This window comes from Trichechus manatus, unplaced genomic scaffold (genome assembly GCF_000243295.1).
Source record: "Trichechus manatus latirostris isolate Lorelei unplaced genomic scaffold, TriManLat1.0 scaffold00290, whole genome shotgun sequence".
Lineage (NCBI taxonomy): Eukaryota > Metazoa > Chordata > Mammalia > Sirenia > Trichechidae > Trichechus > Trichechus manatus.
The window spans coordinates 22,490-36,290 of NW_004444226.1; the positions used below are offsets into that span (position 1 = coordinate 22,490).

At 37.9% G+C, this 13,801-nt stretch overlaps 1 pseudogene; it reads left to right on the top strand.

Annotated features, from left to right (window-relative positions):
* Nucleotides 1–11,153: 11,153 nt before the first annotated feature.
* Nucleotides 11,154–12,114, top strand: LOC111819176 (olfactory receptor 6M1-like; annotated as a pseudogene).
* The last annotated feature ends 1,687 nt before the right edge of the window (nucleotides 12,115–13,801 follow it).

Below are 13,801 nucleotides of genomic sequence, written 5' to 3' on the forward strand. Positions count from 1 at the left end.
CCAAGAAATTCTCTTCCTCCAGAGAATTTACTGATTCTTTATTTTGGGAGCTTGCTGAAGCCATCATGGACTGCCTGTTTATGTGATTTGATATTGACTGTTGTCTCCGAGCCATCAATAATTTATTATAATTTTATTTTATATTTGTTTAGTGAGTCCTAGCTTCTTGTTTTGTTTTGATATGGCCCAATGGGCTGATCGTGTGCACTAGTTTGATGATTGACCCCTTTGAATCTCTAATGTCCTGTCACCAGGTAGTTAACTTTATAACTAATTATCTGCACACAGAAGTCCATTAAATTTTCCTACATAGGTTCAGCTCAGGTGTCCAGGCAGTCAGTCACCAAGTGTGTGCTGCAGGCTCTCACCCACAGTCCTAGAGAGGCATGGATGATTGGTGCAGGCACTGGACTCTGGCTGTGGTAGGGGATCACTTGCTGAACCAGGTGGGGGGCTGATGGTTGCCCCTGAGAGTCTGAAAGGAAAGTGTGTCCCTATTCTCTAGGATGAGTAGGCAGGTGAGTTTTGCAGCCATACTATGAGCTCCCCTCTCTGTTGGCTGTAAAGACTTGAAGGCACCACTTTTTCTTGGACTCCTGTAGCAGGTGGCTAAGAGATTTAGGTGATGTCACCAGTCCTCAAGCCCCTGTTGCAGATCAATAAAAGTGCCTGTTTAATGGGCAGGGCTGTTTTGAAGGTCACAAATCTGCCACTTCACAGCTGAAACAGTTGAAGTTAAACTTCAGATGTTTGCCCTATTGTACTGTGATAATGAGGGCTAACGCTGTTGAGATGGGTCCCCACAAGTCTATACAGGGGGGTAAGGCACTCAGAGTCTGAGAACCCCTTATGCCTGTCGCTAGCAAAGGAGCTGTGCCAACCCTGTGTTCCTGGCTTAGGAGACCCACTAGCTTATTTATTTCCTCTCCAAGGCCAGGAGAGTGGGTCAGGGTGCCTTATGGGATCTACTTCTGGCCCAGCGGACTCCCAGTGCAGAGCGCAGAGGGAGGGTGTAAAAGGGAGAGAGGTTTTTCCCAAATGGGCTTTTTTTTTTTTTTTAAATCCCCGTGAAAGGCCACACGTATGTACTTATCTTTAGCCACTTGGGAGCTGCTTTTCACTGGTTCAGAGTGTCCAAGCAGAATCTCTGCTGCCAGGTCTCTTTCGATGGGTAAGCTGCTTCCCGAGCACGCACACAGCACATCTGTTTGCCTACTTTATTGCAGGCGCAGCGTGGCTGTAGAGCTGCAGTTTCATCGCTGCCACTCTGGCACTCTTCGCTTCTTCCAAACAGTCTCCCTCTCCCCCCGCTACTCAGTCGGATTCCTCAACTTTGAGATCAGGTTGGTTGATTGTAACATTTAGCTTCTCCGTGTCTTTGCTGAGGTTCTTTCTGGATGTTCTGTCCTTCACTGAAAGTGGTGTGTTGAAGTCTCTTACTACTATTGTGGGGCTATCTATCTCTTTTTTCAGTGCCGTTAGAGTTTGTTTTATGTATTTTGGAGCCCTGTCGTTGGCTGCGTAAATATTTATTATAGTTATGTCCTCCTGGTGTATTGACCCTTTAATCATTATATAGTGTCCTTATTTATCCTTTGTTGTGGGTTTTACTTTAAATTCTATTTTGCCAGAGATCAATGTTGCCACTCCTGCTCTTTTTTGAGTGTTGTTTCCTTCACATATTTTTTCCATCCTTTGAGTTTCAGTTTGTTTGTGTCTTTAAGTCTAAAGTGTGTCTCTTGTAGGCAGCATATAGACAGATCGTGATTTCTATCTATTCTGCCACTGTCTGTCTCTTTATTGGTGCATTTAATCCATTTTCATTGAGCGTAATTATTGATAGGTATGAGTTTAGTGCTGTCATTTCGATGTCCTTTTTTGTGTGTTGTTCACAGCTTCTTTGTTCCACTTAATTTTCTGTGCTGAGTCGTTTTTCTTTATGTATTTTCTTTTCATCTTTTTCATTGTTGTTGATTTTGTGTTTCCTGAGTCTTTATATTTTTCTAGTTTTTTATTTGACTTGTAAGATTGTTAGTTTCTTTTAAGTTACCTTAATATTTACTCTAATTTTTCTAAGTTTATACCAGTCTTTCATTTAGTTATTTTGTCTTGACTTCCTCTCCATATGAAAATCTATGTCTACATTTTTTAAGTCCTTCTTTTTTGTTTTAGTGTTGTCATCTTTTACATATTGATGTCTGTTTCCCTATTTTCAGTGTTTTAGCTTTGATTTCCTTTTGTGACTTCCCTGTCTGGGTTGATATCTGGTTGCTCTCTCCTGGGTTCTAGTCTTGGGCTGTTATCTGATGTTACTGATTTTCTAACTGGAGGACTCCTTTTAGTATTTCTTGTAAGTTTGGTTTGTTTTTTGCAAATTCCCTAAACTTCTGTTTATCTGGAAATGGCCTAATTTCACCATCAAGTTTGAGAGACAGTTTTGCTGGATATGTAATTCTTGGCTGGCAGTTTTTTTCCTTCAAGGCTTTGTATATGTCATCCGATTGCCTTCTTGTCTGCATACTTTCTAATGAGTAGTCCGAGATTATTCTTATTGACTCTCCTTTGTAGAAGAGTTTTTGTTCATCCCTAGCTGCTCTTAAAATTCTCTCTTTATCTTTGGTTTTGGCATGTTTGATTATAATATGTCTTGGTGACTTTCTTCTGTGATCTAACTTATGTGGGATTTGATGAGGATTTTGGATAGATAACTTGTCATCTTACATGATATCAGAGAAGTTTTCTGCCAACAAATCTTCGACAATTCTCTCTGTATTTTCTGTTGTCCCCTTGTTCTGGTATTCCAATCACTCGTAGGTGATTCCTCTTGATAGAGTCCTACATAATTCTTAGGCTTTCTTTATTTTTTAAAATCCTTTTATCTGATTTTTCCTCAAATAAGTTGGTGTCAAGTGTTTTATCTTCAATCTTACTTATTCTGACTTTCTTTGCCTCAATTCTGCTCTTGTGAGTTTCTATTGAGTTGCCTAATTCTGAAATTTTATTGTTAATCTTCTGGATTTCTGTTCACGGTCTATGGATTCTTGCAGCCTGTTAAATTGTCATTATGCACTTCTGTAATCGTTTTAATTTCCTCTATTGTGTGTTCTGCTTTTTGCTAAATTTCTTTCCTAATTTCTTGAAGAGTTCTGTATATTAATCTTTTGTGTTCTGCCTATGCTAATTGCAAGAAATTTTCCTCTCTGGGAAATTTCTAGATTCTTTATTTTTAGAGCTTGCTGAAGCCATCATGGATTGCTTCTTTTTGTGATTTGATATTGACTGTTTTCTCCAAGCCATCAATAAGTTATTATATTTGTTTATTTTATATTTGCCTCCTGTGTGCTAGCTTCTTTATTTTTTATTTTTTTTGATATGCCCAAATAAGCTGCTCATATGAGCTAGTTTTTTTATTGGCTCCTTTGAAGCTCTAATGTCCTGTCACCAGCTGGTTAGACCTGTAGCTAGGTATGTGAGCTCAGAAGTTTGCACACTCCTCTTGTATGGATTCAGGTGCCCAGGTACATAGCCACAAACTGTCTGGTGTAGGCTCTCACTTACAGTTGTAGACAGGCCTGTGTGATTGTTATAGACACAGGAATCTGGCTGCAACAGGAGGACACACTATGAACAAGGCAAGGGGCTGACAGCTGTCCCTGAATGTCTAGGATGCATGCATGTCCCTGTTCCCTAGAGTGAATAGGTGGGTGGGTTTTAGAGCCAGACTATGGACACCTAATGCTGTCTGCTGTAAGAACTGGGGGGCATCTCTTATTCTTGGGCCCCTATAGCAGGTTGCTAGGTGGTATGCATGGAGCAACCAGTCCTCAGGCCCTGATGTGGGTAGGCAAAGACTCTGCTTAATGGGCAGAGCAGTGTCAAATATCAAGAACTTATCATCTGACAGCTGAAAGAGTTCAAGTTAGACTTCATATATATATATATACCCTATTGTACTGCAGTAATGAGGGCCCACGCTGTTGAGATGGGCCCTCACAAGTCTCTGCAGGGGGAAAGGCACTCAAAGTCCGTGGATCCCTTATGCCTGTGCTTAGGCAAAGGAGCTGTGCCTACCCTGGGTTCCTGGCTTATGGGAGCCGGAAGTTTTTTTCCCCTGTTTGTTAGTTTGTTCACACTTCAAGGCAAGGAGAATGGCTCTGGGAGTGTGGCAGATCCTACCTCCAGCCCAGGGGGCTCAGCAATGGTTGAAGTGGTCCAGGACCCAGTGTAGAGCAGGGAGTGGGGAGGTAAATGGGAGAGAAGTTTTTCCCTAAGGGGGTGCTTTTGAGCTGCGTGGTAAGCCTTATGGAATTACTTATCTTTTGCTGATGACGGCTGCTTCTCACTGGTTCTGCATTGCTGAGAAGACTCTCAGTGGCTGGGTCTCTCCCGGTATGGAAAATGGGCCTCCCGAGGATGCTGCTTGCCTACCTCACCACTCATGCTGCTTGCCTGCCTCACTGCTCATCCCCAAGCTGATCAAGCCTGACAGGCTTAGACTCTTGCTGGGTCATGTCTGACAACTCCTTGCTGCTTCCAAACCATCTCTCCCTCCCCCTGCCACTCAGTCCAGTTCCTCAACTCTGCCTTTGATGTTCAAGGCTCCCAGATTGCCATATATAATTGAATCACTTTTTTTTTCTGGTCTTTGTTGTAAGAGGGTCCACCAGAAACATCTGACTACTTGGCCATCTTGATCCCACCTCCAACATTAAAATTTTGACATCTAACATCAATTTCTTTGGATTCTCCTCTGAACTCTATTTTCTCTTCTGCCACCCTCTCTCTTTGGTATTCTATCCTATGGCCACAAATTCAGTGACCATGTGTGTGCTTGTAAGCTCTCAACCTTCTAGTCTGATTTATCCTCCTATCTCTATCAAATACACAGTTGGCTGCTCTTATGCACCAAAAACTCAATGTCTACAGAATATATCTCTATTTCTTACCACAATAGCTAGGAGCCCTGATGGTGCAGTGGTTAAGAGCTATGGCTACTAACCAAAATTTCAGCATTTTGAATCCAGCAGCTGCTACTTGGAAACCCTATGGGGAAGTACTACTCTGTACTACAGGGTTGCTATGAATTGGAATAGATGGCAATGAGATTTTTTTTTTATTCTTACCCTAATATACTACTGTTTCTACCTTGCTGATTAATTTATTCATTAATCCACTCATACTATCCTTACAGACATGGTTTTACACACAATGAATTTAATATTATTTAAACATACAACATGACTAGGACATACACTGTTCCATATTTCATTAAATGTTTAAATTTGGAAAACAAATTACAAAATAATAAAAATATTATGAGTGTTATGAATGTAATAAAAGTATAATTGCATTGCATTTAAGAGTAACTTCCATGGCTGAGAATCTTATAATGTTTATAAAAGAAAGAATTATTAGTTCAGATCTTTGAAATGCACAGGTGTTGGACTGGTACATGTGAGAGAGAGTGGTGATAAATTTCAGGAAGAGGGAATTTTAGGTGTGCTAACCATATTATTTCAGGAGGTAGCATACGGTCAAGAACCGATGGTCCTGAAGGAAGAAGTCCAAGATGCACTGAAGTCAATGGCCAAAAACAAGGCTCCGGAAGTTGACAGAATACCAGTTGACATGTTTCGATAAATGGATGCAATGCTGGAAGCATTCACTTATCTATGGCAAGAAATTTGGAAGACAGCTACTTCCCAACGGACCGGAAGAGATCCGTATCTGTGCCCATTCCAAAGAAAGGTGATCAAAGAGAATGCAGAAATTATTGAACAAAATCATTAATATCACACTAAAGTAAAATTTTGCTGAAGATAATTCAAAAGTGGTAGTTGCTGTACATAGACAGGGAACTGCCTGAAATTCAGGCTGGTTTCAGAAGATGATATGGAATGAGGGATATCATAGCTGATGTCAGATGGATCTTGGCTGAAAGCAGAGAATAACAGAAAGATGTTTACTTGAGTTTTATTGACTATCCAAAGGCACTGGACTGTGTCGGCCATAACAAATAATGTATAACATTAAAAAGAATGGGAATTCCAGAATTCTTAATTGTGCTCATGGGGAACCTGTACAGAGACCAAGAGGCAGTCATTCAAAAAGAACTGGGAAATACTTAAAATCTCAAAAGGTGTGTGTCTGGGTTGTATCCTTTCACCATACTTAGTCAATCTCTACGCTGAGCAAATACTCTGAGAAGATGGACTATATAAAGAAAAACATGTCATCAGGATTGGAGGAAGACTCATTAACACCCTGTGATATGCAGATGACACAACTTTTGTTGAAAACAAAGAAGACTTGAAGCACTTACTGATGAGGATCAAAGACTACAGCCTTCAATAGGGATTACACTTCAACATAAAGAAAACAAAAATCTTCACAACTGGAACTATAGGCAACATCATGATGAGTGGAGAAAACATTGAAGTTGTCAAGGATTTCATTTTACTTGGATCCACAATCAACACCAATGGAAGCAGCAGTCAAGAAATCAAGGGATGCGTTGCATTGGGCAAATCTATTGCAAAAGACCTCTTTAAAGTGTTAAAAAGGAAAGACATCACTTGAGGACTAAAGTGCGCCTAATCTAAACCATAGTATTTTGAATTGCCTCATGTTCATGCAAAAGCTGGGCAATGAATAAGGAAGATGGAAGAACTGATACCTTTGAATTATCATGTTTGCAAAGAATAGTGAATATACCATAGACTTCCAGAAGAACAAACAAGTCTGTCTTGGAAGAAGTACAGCCAGAATGCTCCGTAGAAGCGAGAATGGAAAGACTTTGTCTCAAGTACTTTGGACATGTTATCAGGAGGGACCAATCCCTGGAGAAAGTCCCAATGCTTGGTAAAGTAGAGGGTCAATGAAAGAGAAAGACCTTGAAGAGATGGATTGGCACAATGAGTGCAACAATGGGCTCAAAACATGGCAAAGATTGTGAGGATGGCGCTGTTTTGTTCTGTAGCACGTAGATTTGCTATGAGTCGGAAGTAACTCGATGGCACTTAACAACAACTGTAACTTGAAAAATAGCCCGGCACATAAAAAGACCTAAACAAAGTCCAGGAGAGGTTGAGTATAGAGAGTGAGGGAAAGGAGACAGGAGATGAGGACCTATAAGAGGCAGAAAAAAAATCCTGAATGTCTACCAAGTTTTGGTGATCCACACTAATGGCTAAGGAGAAAAAATAAAAATAAATTATTTTAGGGTAGCTACTTAGCACAGAAGTCTAAAACAGATTATCCTGCGTTTTCATCTGAATGACCAGATGCCTGCATGAATAAAAAATGTCAGTCTGTTCATTGTGTGATTTACATACAAAGCTTGTTTCTATAACCACTTCTCTGATTTGTGAGGTAAACAATTTGTTTTAATGAAATGTTCTTTTGGGAGCATTATCCCAACATATCTTAGTGCCTGAAACGTATTTATTTTCACTATATAGCCACTAGTACAGATCAACATATTCATACTAATAATTGTTATTTTTTTTTACTTATATATGTCTTTTTCACGGTTGACTAGATTAAGTCTCTGATGACAGCAGTCATACCTCATTTCTCAGTGAACCAGAATGTGTACCAAGCATTTAATATCTTTACATTTTAAAGCAGTCTGATATTTTATATAATTTTCTTACATTTATTGTATGAAATAGGCCACATAAAACAGAGAAATAATATCATCTATCTCATAAGGTTGTCATGAGGGTAAAGTAGAAAATATATGTAAAATTTTTAGCAGAGTACCTAGTGTATATATTGTTACTGTTAGGTGCCCTCCAGTTGGTTCCAACTCATAGCGATCTTATGTACAACAGAACAAAACACTGCCCTGTCCTGCACCATCCTCACAAACGTTATTATGCTTGAGCCCATTGTTGCAACCACTGTGTTAATCCATCTCTTTGAGGGAATCCCTCTTTTTCGTTGACCCTCTACTTTACCAAGCATGCTGTCCTTCTCCAGGGACTAATTCCTCCTGATAACATGTCCAAAGTAAGTGAGATGTAGTCTCGCCATCCTTGCTTCTAAGGAGCATGCTGGTTGTACTTATTCCAACATAGATTTGTTTGTTATTTTGGCAGTCCATGGTGTATTCAATATTCTTCGCCAACACCATAATTCAAAGGCGTCAATTCTTCTTTGGTCTTCCTTATTCATTGTCCAGCTTTCACATATATATGATGCAATTGAAAATACCATGGCTTGGGTCAGGCACACCTTAGTCTTCAAGGTGACATCTTTGCTTTTCAACACATTAAAGACGTCTTTTGCAGCAGATTTGCCCAATGCATTGCATCTTTTGATTTCTTGACTGTTGCTTCCATGGGTGTTGATTGTGGATCCAAGTAAAATGAAATACTAGACAACTTCAATCTTTTCTCCATTTATCATGATGTTGCTTTTAGGTCCAGTTGTGAGGATTTTTTTTTTTTCTTATGCAGTTCAAATCCACCAGCTCCCCCTTGGAAACTTTATGGGGCAGTTCTACTCTGTCCTATAGTGTAGTGTCACCATGAGTCGGAATAGACTCGATGGCAAAGGGGTTTGGTTTTTCTTTTTTTTGTTTATGCTGAAGTATGTATATAGTATTCAATAAATATAGATGTGATGAATAGGAATACCATCATAATAACCCAATGACAATAAATACACTTAGAATGGATCATCTCAATCAGAACACCTCTACACAGGTTGCAAAACTATATTGCGAAATTCAAGTCTTTTTTTTAATGTTTGACTCTTAGCAATGCTTTGGTTTGAGGAAAATTTTTCCCTAACCACCTCTGACTTACCATGTGTAAAACCTGCATATCAAAGCCTACTTGGCAGTATATGATACTGAAGTTTAAACAAAATATCTGAGGGACTCTTCGTATTAATTCTAGGCTCATTATCCTGAGGGCAGCTACGCTGAATGGCAAAAATTAGCATGGGTCTTTTTTCTTCAGTGAATTAACCAGTATATTTGTTACAGAAATTCTCTTTACTTGTTCTCTTCACTTTGCCAATTTGGGAAACTTATACTTTTTGTTCAATTATATATTTTTTATGTATAATTTATTTCCTGGAGATCATTGATTCAAAAGATGCCCTGCCTCTAGGGAAGCAGCAATAATAAACTCAGGTTTTACACCTCTTTCTAAGTTAAATTAATTTTGGGATGTAATCATGGAAATTTCATTCCAAGGCAAAGTCTTTATAAGCATTTTTATTGTAATGGCCATATCCTCTATTTTTTGTTTCTTAACATCTTGATACTATTAGAAAATAAAATTAATCTGTAGAAGCAACTGAGTCTCACACAAACCATGAACTTATAAACAAAAGAAATTCTCAAACTGTATACTTGAACTCTATTAATATTCTGAGGTACCTTTCAGCATGTAAATAGAGAGCTTATAATATTATTTTACAACTGATGTTCTTTGCTCCCCTTTCTATTCTTCTCATCCTCCCTATCACTGAGATTTCCTCTGATTTTTCTCCTCATCCTTTCACTTATTTTCAACTTGATGAAAACTTTTGGAATTGAACTGAGTGGTTCTTCATTGTTTTCACCTGAGTAATTAGCTGCTGCTTTTTCTTCAGCAGTCAACCACACTGCCAGTACGATCAAGATACACATCATTTGTTCACATTCATGCCGCCCCTTTATCTTACCACAGGAATAACTCTTCCAAGACATACACCATACTCCGTAATTACTTTTGCCTTCTCCACAAAATTCATTACATTTGTACCCCCTCTGCACGATTACAGGAAAGTAATCTGATTAAAGCCTTGCACACAAGGTTACCATATTAAAAAGTTTAGGTCTTGTAAAGTAAAATAATTCATATAATAGAATTTTGAACATTTATTATAAGAAAATCACAGAGCAAACACCATCTTGGAACATAGTCAATGAGTTAAAGAAGGAATTATTTAAAATTTGGGGCTAGAATAAACAACTAAGCGTAAGTCAGAAGATACAGGTTCTTTTCTTATTGCCAGCATTAACTCTGTGACATAGGATACATTTTAAATAATCTTTCCATTCATCAATCTATTAAAAAAATGTAGCAATAAGAATTCCACTCATCTAGTATTATCCCTCCCCTCTCAATATCAATCTTTCATGCGTTTGTAATTTGGGATATGAAATAACTCTTTACTTCCTGCCTTCAGTTGCTAAGATTTATGGTGCGATGTACATACTCCAAAATAGTCAGCTTAGTGGGTAAGTAAACAAATTCGCTCTCTGCAACAGGGTTATGTTTTCTCTTTATTTCCGGCCCTTGAATTCTAGTCCAAACTAAACAATATTTGTATCGAGTTGCTTCTCCCAAGATTAGTTAAAATTCATAAGTTCAATATTTCCACCCCTCTAGCTGAGCATTTGCTCTCTCTGACTGAATTCCAACAGAAACACAATCAATAATGATAAACAAAGTTATGTCCTTCATCATTTCACTTATCCTTGAAAAATCTGTAAAAATCTCATTCACTATGAGATCTAATTTCTTACGGACATTACGTATGGCTGACTTTATATCGTTAGCAACCAATGTGTCAATGTGGAGGCTGGATCTCGTGAGTCAGGGTTCATAATCTTTAAGAAACATGCCTATTATGTGATGATGCCCACTTATTTTTAAATTATTTTATTGTACATACAAAATAATACACATAGCTCTAAAATATGTCTTTTAACATACAAATTAATATGGAATTGGATTTTATTGCAACTCAGTCAGCATCTTGAAAAACTACATCTGAAATAGATTAATGATATAATAAAGATCTATCCTAAAGGGCACAATTTTTGTCTTTTTCATGTGATTTGTGAACAGATTAATCCACTGTTAAGACTTTCTTCGCTTATGGGAGGTGTACAGGTTTTTCCAAAGTCAGCTGTCACAGTCTTACTGTGTGACTGATTTTGCTGTTATAAGTCAATTTCATACATGAGCTTTTACATCTTACACAGTTCTTCTAATGGGATATTTATATATTGAGAATATAATCATTTGTCCACATTAATATCCCACTATGAAAACCAAAGTTCGTTAATGGATATTTGTAGGGTATTTCTAGGGTTAAGATGCAAAGATCCACAATTCTCTGTCATTCAGGGTTGAACCGAGAACATTATGGATCACAAAAACAAGGCCAGAGTCACTGAATTTATTTTTCTCGGGTTTCAGAATGAGAAAGAAATAGAATTTCTTCTCTTTGCTGTATTCCTGCTCATGTACATGACATCTTTGATTGGCAACACCATGATTATTCTTTTGGTGTGTGTTGACTATCATCTGTACTCACCTATGTATTTCTTTGTAGCCAACCTTTCCTTCATTGAGGTCACCATCACCTCCTGAGTGGCGTTAAAGACGCTAGCCAATATTTTTTCACTCACCAAAGCAATATCTTTTGTAGGATGTCTCACACAACCTACCTTCTACTTCCTCCTGGGATCCACAGAATTCTTCATCCTGGCTGTCATGTCCTTTGACCAGTACATTGCCATCTGTAACCCACTGAGGTATACCATCAGCATGAAAAAACAGACGTGTATTCTTGCTTCTGGGATCCTATGTGGGTGTATTTTTTTCAATGTTGGGGCCATCAGTTTTAATTGCCCCCCTAATATTTTGTGGGCCAAATAAAATCCATCATTTCTTCTGTGATAGAGCCCCAGTGCTAAAGCTAGCTTGTGCAGATATCTCTCTGGCTGAGTTGGCTGATTTCCTCTCCTCTGCTATATTGCTCTTAGGCTCCCTGCTACTGACACTTACATTGTCTTACACTTACATTGTCATTACTATTCTTAGAATTCCCTCTGTCCAGGGACAGCAGAAGACCTTCTCCACTTATGTTTCCCACATCACGGTGGTTACACTTTATTACGGGAGCTCCATCTTCCTCTATGTCTGCCGCAATAAAGGTAAAGCAGTGGACATTAACAAAATTGTTACAGTGCTGAACACCATTGTAACACTGATGCTGAACCCTTTCATCTACAATCTCTGGAATGAGAAAGTCAAAGAAGCCCTGAGAGTTGCCTTCAATAAGTATGTAGGTAAGCCAACAAATTTAAGATCTCAAAAATGATGCTTTAGAGAAGTCTATGACATTGCATGTCTGGCATCAATTCATTATTAATGATGTAATTAATTAAAGGTTAAAATTCTCGTGTAAGGAAGACACATTAAGAGAGCATATATTTTCTAATCTATGCCTAATGTTCAGGAAGATGCTTAAAATCTTTGTGATGTTTTATATAGAATTATAAATGTATACATATGTTTCTACATACATACATAATACATAAAATGATACTTCTTCCCATTTTCGTGTGCCTTCAATCCTTTCAAAACTCAATTCCTGCAAAACCTCAGGATTTGAACTCAATACCATTATTGGGTGGCTTTGCTTGAGATAGATTCTCATCTTTTATTACACAACTCACTGGTGACTTTTTTCTCTTTCAAATAAATATATCTTTTGAGTTTAATACAAATAGAGTTCCTTTACAATGAAATAATCATAAACAATTTTGGACTTCATCTTATGCATACAAAATTAATTACCTCATTAGTTATTTAAATTTAATTTAAATTGTAGACTGATCTACTCAAGGTTCCATGTCTGTTACAATGTACAGCAGTTATGCTTCTGTTTCTATACTACAGAAGCTGAGAGTCTATCTACCTGTGTCAGTGGAATTAATCAGAACTTTCACACCTTTACTAATCATGCAGAGAAGGGATAGATAACAGGAAAAATCAGATAAGCCTATTCACAATACGTTTGAGAGGTGCTAGAAATGACTTTAGCTAATGAATTTTAACCAACAAAAGATTCTGTACAATAAGATTTTTTAAAAAGTTTAATAATGACCTGAACATTTTATCATGATATATTTAGATAACATTACCTAGTCATCACTTGAATAAGCAGTCACAACATTTTAACTAAATGTAAGTGTGGAAATTGGTCCAAGGTAAGTACTATGCAGAATATGGAAAAAGATCTATCACTGTTACTATTTAATATATATTTCACAATAACTTACTATATTCTTGTATGGAACATATAATTTCAAAAGAATTCCACTGGATGAGATAAGTTTACTAAAATACATAAAACATAAAGATATTCATTTCACATACTGCATCTTTGGCCTTGGAGGATTCTTTCAATGCTCTATACATGCCCTGGCCTGTGTTCATGGAAACTAGGATGTAAGGATATACAGTTATGTGCATTTAATATGTCGATTATTTTCCAGAATATTTCCATCCTATCAATTTGATTTCTAATAAATTCCTCAAATTCTCCAATTCTCTAACTTCACATCTTGACTCTCCGTCTTCTAATAAAAGATAATAATTAATAGTAAGCTATTCAATGTGTATGTCCTTTCTCAGATAGCACTCTTTCGTGTCTTGTCTAGGGATCTAGCTCATGTCTGGAGCCTACCTACAGTGTCCAAGCCACTGCTGGTCAGTGGAAGGGGACATGGAATTTTTCTTCCAAATATTGTTGTTGTTGTTAAGTGTTATAAAGTCGGTTCTAACTCATAGCAACCCTATGTACAACAGAAGGAAACACTGCCCAGTCGTGCATCATCCTCACAAACGTTACTATATTTGAGGCCATTTTTGCAGCCACTGTCACAATCCATCTCATCGAGGGTCTTCTGCTTTTTTCTGACACTCTACCTTACCAAGCATAATGTCCTTCTCCAGGGACAGGTCCCTCTTGATAACATGTCCAAAGTACTTGAGACGAACTC